The following is a 10,830-nucleotide window of genomic DNA, read 5'->3' on the forward strand; positions in this document are numbered from 1 at the left end:
GAAAGGCAGCTGTGAATCTGTGATCATCTTCTTTCGTTGTTGTCAACTCGGAGAACAAGTACGGAATGGGCCGCAAGAAGATCGAAATAAAGAAAATTGAAAAAAAGAAAGCCTTGGAGGTTACCTTCTCGAAGCGCCGAACTGGGCTCTTCAAGAAGGTCGGCGATCTCTGCAGTTTGTGCGGTGTGGAGGCCACTGTGATCGTCTTCTCTCCGGCGGGGAGGCCTTCGTCTTCGGGCACCCCTCTGCTGACTCCGTGATCGATCGCTTCCTTCACCAGGAGCCGCATTCAAGTGCGAGTATGGGACGTGGGAAGAGGCAGTGCTTGGGGCTCCGGAAAGGCTGCAAGTTGGGGGGGAGAGAGAAAGAGGCGCCGGCGATGGGAAATAGGGAAGATGGGTTTTGGTGGGCGGGTGGAGGACAAGGGAATGAGCGTGGCCAGAGACAATGCTTGGGGGTTCCGGAAAGGCCGGAAGTTGGGAGGGAGAGAGAAGAGGCCGCGGTGATCGGAGATGGGAAAGCTGGGGTTTTGGTGGGATGCGCCAATTGAGAATATGGGGTTGTCTGAGCTGGAGCGCTTCAAGGCTTCCATCGAAGAGTTCCGGGAGAAGGTGGCGGATCGAGTGGAGGAGATGACGATGATGATGATGGAGAGTGGCCCTTCTAATGCTATGGCTGAATATGCAACACAGCCTGGACCCCAACCTCAACACCAATTCCAATGCCAGCCCCACGAGCACGATTCTTCTCCTCTTCTTGATGGCGTCCCCTATGGTTTCCCGTCCCCTATGGTTTCGAATTTGGATATTGATTTTGATATTGATTTTGATTTTGATTTTGAGTTTGATGAAGTCCTTTTCTGATGGGACGATTCGTCCAACCCCATACAAATTGGTACTGCATTCCCTTGATTCTTTTTCCTAACGGTAAAATCAAGATTGCAGCAAGATCTTCCTTGTAAGAATATTCTTCATAATTACATGAATAGTACAGTTACAAATTCAAATATCTTTTCCCGCGTTTCTATTTTCCTTGCTATTTGTTCAAATCATTGACAGAAAATACATGTGATGGTAGGGATAGTAATTTGAAGAACTCAATATTGGTGGCTGTATTTCCATTAAGAATGGGTAGGTACCTCTGATCATCTATTCAAGGGGAATTTCTATGGATGATTCATAACACATACTATGGTAGGTTATCCTCTGGTTTGGTTTAGGAGCTAAGATTTCTGTTTTCTCCAAAGATCTGGAATTTTCAGGAATGTTACTCTCTGTTTGCTTGCACAGGAAGTGTTGGATATTTACGGTTTCTTTTATACTGTTTATTTCTCTATAAACAATCAAACACTTCTTTTTTTTTTTTTTTCTGTTCATCCACTGTAATGAATGATTTGCAAGAAATGAGACATTCTTCCATTAAAATTTACGACCTAAAGTAGGCGTGTGACATGGTAATTACAATGGTGAAATGTGATCAATACCTATTGCTATAAGGTGTTCCATATACAATAAGATATGGTACAGTCCGCACAACCGTGTCTATTGGTATTGCAAAGTTGACTCCAGAGGAGACTCCTGTTCCTGCATAGTAGTAGACCAATAAACTAAAGCTTAATTCAACTTTAAACCGAATTTTAATTTTAAGGCAGGGTTTTAGCCTTTTAAGATATCCTAGTTTTTTTTTGGAAATGAAGTTTAAGGCACTAAAGGAATGGTTAAAGCAGCAGAAGAGAAGGTTTTTTTGAAAATGATATAAAAGACAACCTAAGATTTGCAGAGGGCGATTCTTTTCTGTATCAGTGATTGGATTGGCTTATCATACAGCATTCTCCAAAACCGATATGGCCACTTAGGGAACCACCGGGTGTAAACATGCAAAAACACACAATTAAGGAAAACAAATGAACAAAGGAACATCTCCTCACCTTTACGAGTGAAAGTTGCTGTGTTAACTCCAATAACATGACCATATGAATTAATCAAGGGCCCGCCTGAGTTTCCTGTTCAGATTTTAATACATCAAAAATCTGTAAAAATAAAATCTAGAAATTTGTTTAAAGGAAGAAAATATAACTAAACTTCAACTTGAAAGATCCAAACATGTTTTATAAATAAGGGAGCTAAAATTAAATAAAATTATTAACCATCAACAGAATTTAAATGATGGGATGAATTTCTTCCATCACAATGCACAGACAAACTACAAAACAACAAACATGAGGGAAAATCTTAAAAGAAATTTTGAAAAATTCACCGGAATTAATAGCAGCATCCGTTTGTATAGCTCCTCGAATAGCCTTTCCGTTTGGTGAGGGTATCTCCCTGCCGAGCCCACTAACTACCTGCACTACTCAAATCACCCAGCAAGCAATCATTATGTTAATGAATATCTGCCATCTACTCCCTTGCAGTGAAGTAGTATATTTTTTTTATTCCCCTTGGAGTAAGTAGATTTAAAGAATCAGTATATGATTCTACAGAAGATGTAAAAATTGAAATGAATAAAGAATACGGTCTAATCAGTATACTATGGTAATGGACACAAGGAGTTGAAAACAGGTAAATGGATTGTGGTCATATTTCAAGAAAAATTACCCCTGTTGTTAAAGTGTTCTCATATCCATAAGGATTCCCAATGGCAAAGCAGCTCTGACCCACACGTAATCACGAGATGTGCCGAGAACAACAGGTTTTAATTCATTTCCTTCAATATCAACCTGAACACAACATTTGGTTAAGTGTCTTCAACCACATACTATTGCAAAAGTAGCATGACACATGGGACTTAATGCAAGATACATATACACATGCAACTCGTTTTAGTAGGTGCTCCATATTCATATACTAAATTGTACCATTGTAAGAATATAAATAGGGTATTAGAAAAGCAACTGAGATTTTGATATATATATATATATATAGAGAGAGAGAGAGAGAGAGAGGTAGTAAAACTCAACCTACAAATGAAGAGGAGGATAAACAAAAGTTCATTAGAATAGTACTAGTGGGATTTTAATTAATATTTCATTTTGATTAAAAGAGCGAAATATTCTTATCACATGTCTATTTTCCTTTGCTGTTGATATTCTTATTTATTTCTTTTCCCCATCACACTGGCACTATTAGGCGAGTCCTCTTGCATTGAGTTCCTTTTCTTTTTCCAACAAGAATTGTTTCCGAATTCCCCCTTTGTGGTATGATGTCAACTCATGTTGAAGCACATGTATTAAGAGTGATAAGATGGGTGCTTGAAAATACCACTAGTAATAGTACTAAAAAACCTTTTGAGTCCAATAGGCAAATTTGCTTTTCACTACAACATCATTGGCTTGAACAGGATTCCATTTATTTGTCCTTACAATCAATAGGTGCAAGCTCTATCAAACCTCTAGTTGCTAAAAGTAAGCTATATTAGATATCATAAATGTGTGAAAGACCACTTAATAGAACCCAAGAATGTTTCCCATTACGTTCTTTAAGTTAATTTTTTGCCAGAAGAGTAAGTATAAAAAGACCAATTTAAAAAGGATGCTAGCTCACTTTTGTTTGCCCCTGAATTGTGTGGTATCGACTTATGCTAAGACCCTTTTTTCCTCACCATCTGGATAGACATCCACCTGCAATAGCAACAACATAATTGCAAGAGCAGATATTTTAGAAAAGAGTCCATTCCCTTTGATTCACATTTCTCTTGACCATGGATGGGTTATAAGCAACTCTCCTTCACTCCATACCCCCACCCTCATTCTTGCTTCTAGCCTCCTCGATGCCTACACCTCAACATGAGAGAAACACAGAAGAAAAGTGGAGGACTTTCCATACCTTGATTTTTCCTATAACTAGCGCCTTGGACCTCAGGCATTAAATGGAATTGGTCCCTTGTTTACTGTGTATAACCACATTCTAAAAGGCTTTGTGGCTTTGTCCTCAAGCCACATCTCAAGGAACAACTCATGGAAATCACATAGAATGCACAGCCTTGAGGTTTAAATGAACAGAAAAAACTGTACCTCAAGATGTGAGGCTCTGATAAGACATTCACTTCACATCTTAAAACTTGCCTTATGTTACAAATATCCACTTCACATGCCATACAAATATAACCACAATGAATTTTTGAAGGTTAAATAATTTTTCGTGGCTTTACAGCCGTTTGAAACTTCATATCAATGATACACCTGACAAAATTGGATGGCCTAATTGATAAAAAGAAAGAAGCATAATACAGCCAAAATAAGTTTGCTCCTTAAAAAATTTGTTTGGATTTAGAGTGTGTTTGGTTAATCAACTTAATGACTAATATTACTTATGACTTAATTTATGTTACTAAGAACATTAAGTATGTTTAATTAAATAATTTAATATTACAAATTAAAGTTAAAAATGATTTAAAGTAGTCAGTCAAATTTTATAAATCCTAAACATCCTTTGCCTTAATAACCCATGTCTCATTCTCCCCTTATTTCTCTCTCATAATCTCATTACTAAATATCAATGAGGGTAAATATGCCAATCTGATAGTTTAGAAAAAATTTAAGTTGGTTTTAGCAAACAATCTTAATACTTAAGGTAAGAATTAGGTAATAAGTTTTAACTCAACATCTTAAGCATAATTTAACTTAAGGTTATCTTAAATTTTACAAATTCCCATTCAATTAAATTGAAAGTACTTCAAGTTTTTCTAAATAGTGCCCTCATTTTTTTCCCTTAAATGTTGTTTCCCTGTACTTAACAGTGTTGTATTGAAGGTGATTAGTTTTTTCTAAATACTTTTCTCTGTTTTTATTTGGTTAAATTTTGTTCTCCATATTGGAGAGGGTGGAATAGCATATATGAATCTTACTAAAGCATTGTTCTGCATGATTTCTCTACTTCACTGTTCCATGTTGCTGCATTTCCTAGCCTTCTTAGAACATATATAATGCAGCTCTTAGAAAGGCTTATGCGAGGATTTCCAATTTACAAGTTAACAATGTATTTAAACAATTGAAGAAGGAAAAAAAAAAAGAGGTTTGCAATGTACTTCTTATATCCTGAAGTACCTAACAGAACTTGCCTTAAAATTAATAAAGAACTAAAAATATACCTTCAAAACAGCAAGATCGTACGCTGGATCATAGCCAATGATCTTAGCTTCTCTGGAAAAGCTATTGCCTTTTGCATCTACAAGATACACCTGTAAAAGAGAAGCACCAAGATAAGAACAATGATAACATGAGTCTACTACATTGAACTATAAAAATAAAAAAACTGAGAAGATAAAAAGGAAAAGCAAAATATAATAACGAGAAACAGGACAAAACCTTACAACGCTGTAGTCCACTTGTATCTGTAGCCAATTTAGCTACAACATGGTAATTAGTGACCTGTCATATACAAATAGTTCTTCTCAATGATAAAGGAGTGCAGACTTTACACCAAAAGGAGAATTTAACTACATAGAAGAAAAAAACAAGGTAACCAACTAAAACGTACTAGACTACTCCAAAAAAAAAAAAAAAAAAAAAAAACAAAAAAGAAGAAGAAAAAAAACCATGGAGGTAAGTATCTATGTTTCAAAGATTGCAATGATAATATAGGTGAAAGTATATTGTACAAGTAATGGCTGCTAGGACTGTGCACTACGGGAGTTTAGCACAAAAGTTGCAAAGAGAACAAAATGTAGTCGATTGATATAACCAACAAAGCATGTAACATGCAACGTAAAATACAAATAGGAGAAAATCATGGACATTATGTCCAGAGGATTGCATTAGTTTAAACATTGTCAACAGGACTCTAGATACATAGAAAAAGAAAAAATCTAACTTTCATTTATATCATAGGAGTCAGACTCTTAGCATAACCAAAGTATCGCTTGGAAAAGGAAAGGAAGGTAAATATGAATAGGCAATGCATGTTTTGCCACTTAGCTATCATCACATCAAAGGATAGAGTGCATCATCAATACGAATTCAGCTGAAAAGAAGTACTTCTTTTTCCTATCAAGGTGTTTATTTACTATCAAAATGCATGAGATAATAAAAAGAATAGAAAGATAAAGGAAAACCAAAGAAAACTTGCATATAATAATGTGTGATTGAAACAAAGATTAAACTGGAAGAAGGGAATGCCTACTATGTGACCAAACTTGTCCCAAATGAAGCCTGAACCTGTTCCTTCAACTTTTGTGTTTTCATTTTCATTCAGCATGGATTCATTGGACGAGCTAGTAGGGCTCTTTACTATTTCCAGGTCTTTAATGAAAACAACAGATGGTGAAGTATCCTACAACCATCAAGAAAAGTAAAGCTTAGTAAGTAAAAACTCATGAGTACATGCAACTTCAAGCAAGAATAATCTCTAATGGCCTTGGGAATAATTTCAGCCAATATTCAAGATGTCAATTTAAGGAATGAATGGATAAGTAAACAACCAAATAAATAAAGATGCATAAGTGAATAAAGAACACTTTTCTTTCAAAAATTAAGTGGCAAAGCACAATAAATGGCTTGTGCTCAGCTTGGGAATTTGTTTGAGCTCATTCTCCAGTCTAATCAAGTCAAACTCAAGTATACTGCGCTCTGCTCTGTTATTAGCTTCCTTATTACCTTTTCTTTCGATAGACTATTAGTGTGCTTATACTTGAGAATTATTGGACAAATGGCTCTAGGAGTTAAGAATTATTAATTTAAAAGTTTCTAATTAAATTCCCTTTCCATTGATTCTGATTACGATTCCTTTTATTTGATTTCCTTTTCTGATTCTCTATTCTTCCATTCAATTTCCTGAAAAATTGAGTAAACATGATATAAGAGGATAACTAAGCCAGCTTGCTATCAGTTTTACCAATCTAATCTGGAGCTCAAGCGATGCTGTGTTTGGAATACTAGAATGGAGAATCTCTTTCATTAATGTGTTGGGATTGTTTTTTAAAATGGGAATAGGAATAAAAAATTCATTGTTATGGAAATCAAGTCCCACTCTTATTAGGGTTTTTGATTCATCTCTTCTACATGCTATTCATAGTCTTAAAAGACGCACACCAAAGGTCCAAAAGTCTCCTACAACTTAGGCGCAAGGCGCTACAATTAAAGAGTGGTTGTGCCTTGGGCCTAGGCGCACTTAATATGATGCTATTATGATTTACCTCCATTCTCATCCTATTTCCATTCCTATTCCCACAAAAGTTGATTCAAATTCAAACTGAATTAAAACTTAAATGATTGAGGTTAGCTTCGGCTTGTGTAGAGGTTGCATAAATACAAATAACCCACTGCTCTGTTCAGGTTAACTTGCTTACATACAAGAAAGTGGTTCTGACTAGCCGATAGAAAAAAGGAGCTGCTACCTTCTCTGCTATAAGCGTGAAACTTGTTGAATGAATAGTACTGGTTGCAACTTGCTAAAACTTCAACAATTATGATAAAAATTTTGCAAGTAATGAATCTTAAATAAGTTGAGGTGTGTTTGGAATGCAATTCTAGTCAAGACCCAATTCTTGATAAATTCTTACAATAAAACAAACACCCAATTTTTACATTAAAAATTATTCCAATTCCATTAAATTTATTCATGTGCATACCGACATGTTCAACCAATTCAATGCAGTGACCCAGACCAAGCAATTAATTACAAAAAAAAAAAAAAAAAAAAACCAGTAATACGCAAGCAAGAAAGAGTTGTGATTTTATATATCAGAAGGTCAAGGGGAAAAGAGAAGACAGAGAGAGGAGACCTGAAAGAGGTGGACCACACGTTCTTCATCTTGCTGAAACTGATCTTGTTCCTGCTGGGCAATTGCAGAGGGAAAAGCAGGTTTGAAACTGAGAAAGGAAGAAACAAAGCATGTACCAAACATTATGGCTTCTCTTCTTGTACCAAGGCTCCTGCTCCATGATGATGGTGAAGAAGAAGATGATGACGGTGATTCCTTGGTTGGAATCGGAGAGGGGATGGATTGTAGACAACCCAACACCACCATTATCTCCTTCAATCCAGAATGGATACAATTAAGGTCACCCTCTTCACTCTCCCACCTAAGATTCTCAACGCCCAATTCCTATCGTTCTCATTACAATTCCTCTTCTCTTCTCCGCTTGGACCTACGAGGACAGGGATGATGTTGAACTGAACACATATAAGCCGCGAATAATTTTGGGCTAGGCCCAACTTTTTGGAAAACAAGTGAAGCATATGTGGGTCTGTCTGGAGGTTCGGGCTTTCGTCCAGCACGTCCAGTCTTCACTCTCTTGGACAGAACAGTGCCTTCAGAACCATAGCACTCATATGCTATTGTTATAAACTTATAATGCATGAATATATTATGGTCCCAAATTTTACAACCTTAATTTGGTTCTCGAAAAATTTGACGGAAAATACGAGGAAAAGAAACTGGGAAAGAAATTAAAAAACAAGTCTAAAGTAAATAAATTATTTTTATATATCATTTTAAACTTATTTCAGTTATTTAAACTATTTGATATAAAAATTAAATAATTTGAAAATGTATAAGTTTTTAACTAGTTTTAATTATATATATATTTTTATATTTTCTATAAAATAATCAAACACGAGAAAACTTTTTTTCTTAATATTTTTCTTTTATTTTTTTAATAATATTTTTGAGGTACCAAATATAACCTTAGAAAAAATTGATTGACTAACATAATATCAAAACCTTCTTTGACCAGAGATTATGTGTTCGAACTTCAATGTATATTTATTTCCTCAATTTACTAATTAAAAAAAAACTATTTTATTCTCCAATTTATCGACTCTGGGGGTAAGTCCAGAGGAGGTTATATGCTCTTAATCTTTTAGAAAAATTATTAACCGTGTTCATTAGCTATAAGTGAAAGCTTAAAGATGTAGCTTTTCTTGAAAAACCCTCACCATCTTCAATCACATCAAGGGAGAATATTGAAATTCTATTCAGTGGGTTTGTATTGTTTTGCGGCTCTATCTAATTTACTCGGTCCGACGTGGAGAGGTTTAATTTGTAGGATGTTCTCACTTGATCATGGTATTTGAGTTACTGCACATCCAATCAAAGTCGTTATATCATTCAAGTCCTCAATTACAGCTTTGTAAAAAGACAAATTCCTTAGCCAAAGACTTTGTGAAAAACCCTGGAGGGATAAGGCTGTCACTCGAAGTGACCAACTTTGTTGGTTATGATTAGACCAAAGCGCATTGATCTGGGGATGGCGTGTGATGCCATGGAGTCGCCCCGTTGAGATGAATATTCATAAAGCAAGACCTGTCATCCCCAGAAGCATAGCTTTTGAGGATCAAGATTGGTCCCTCCGATCCATGCATGCAACTGCTTGTGAGATTGTCACTCTCTGATTGGCACAAAGGAATGTAACAGAATCTGTCCAACTTCTTCAGATGGGAGATGATGTTGATAGCTCCATTGTATATATGTGTAGGTAGCTTAGCTACTAGTTTACGGAGTCTCTATCTTTTGGGGGTGCAAACAATTTACACTGTGGGAACAAATTTCAAACAGTTTAGATGGGATGGCGAGAAAGGGAATATGTTGATTGGGTTTGTCCTTTTAGGCATTTGATCATGATGGCTCTAATGTGAGAGAGAGATGATAACCGATTTAATGTCATGCATGCATGCAACCAAAAATACATAATTATATATAAAAACAGTAATGTTAGGGGTGTTTCATAAAACTTAATATTTATTACTTAAGGTTTAAGTCGATTTTAAGTTAAATTATATTTAATTTGTTGACTTATAATTTATTTCTTAATTCTTACTTTAAGTATTAAAATTGTTTAATAAAATTAATTTAAAAATTATTCTAAATCATTAAATTGAAATATTTATCCTTATAAATTATAATTAGGAGAAAGAAAGTCGAATGAAAGTGAAGATCGTGGAGTAGTAAAAAAGAATATGGAGGTAATTAGAGCAAATATAGATGAAAAGGTAAAAAAAAAAAAAAAAAAGTTAAGAATAAATTAATTATTTTTATTTATTACTTAAAATTGTTTTAACTTTAAGTCTTATTTCATCAAACATACTTAATGATTTAAAGTAAATTATTAAGTTATTTTAAGTTATTAAGTTAGTTTATGAAACATCCACTTAATTTAGGTCCAGGTCGAATCATTCTTAATTTTGTTTTTTTTTAACAAACAATCAAAATTAATTACAAGTTACCAAATTAAGAATCTAAAATTGTTACGTCAATTACAAGTTATCAAATTAAGAATCTAAAATTGTTAGGTACTAATGGACTAGTGGGACTATCAATGGCAAATGTCTTATCCTAACTCTTATTTGTTTCACTCACATGTTTAAAAATTATTTTTAAGTACGACTTATGTTAGAATTATAATTTTCTTACATAATTTTAGATTTTGAAAATAAATGATAGTCTTTTCCATTTTAAAAAATATTAGCTTGTTTTTGTGACTTTAAGATAAGCTAGGTTGACTTAATACAAAGATGCAATGATTCAACTCAGGCTTCTTAAATCAAAATGACGATATACATATTATATATTGAGATTGATTAGGTGGGCTAAATTTGTATTGTTAGAAGTTAGGATTACCGCTTAGTTGTAAGTAAGTTATTTGAGGGCTTGTTCCTTCAAATATTGTCAATCTCTATCAAACTTAAGTGACTCACCCAGCTAGCAGCATTTGAAACATTGAATATATATATATTATATATATATATATATATATATATCAATTAAGTCATATTTATCCTTGGAGACGACCATGTCTCTCACATGTCTACAGGAGTAGCAACAGCCAAAATTAAAGTACCCACTACATCCACCGTATCATAAATATACATGGTCTTCAATGTCAAATGGGTA

At 34.6% G+C, this 10,830-nt stretch overlaps 1 pseudogene; it reads right to left on the bottom strand.

Annotated features, from left to right (window-relative positions):
* Positions 1-1,392: 1,392 nt before the first annotated feature.
* On the bottom strand, positions 1,393-8,075 carry LOC117923367 (annotated as a pseudogene).
* Between the last annotated feature and the right edge of the window lie 2,755 nt (positions 8,076-10,830).

This window comes from Vitis riparia, chromosome 10 (genome assembly GCF_004353265.1).
Source record: "Vitis riparia cultivar Riparia Gloire de Montpellier isolate 1030 chromosome 10, EGFV_Vit.rip_1.0, whole genome shotgun sequence".
In the NCBI taxonomy this organism is placed as follows: Eukaryota; Viridiplantae; Streptophyta; class Magnoliopsida; order Vitales; family Vitaceae; genus Vitis; species Vitis riparia.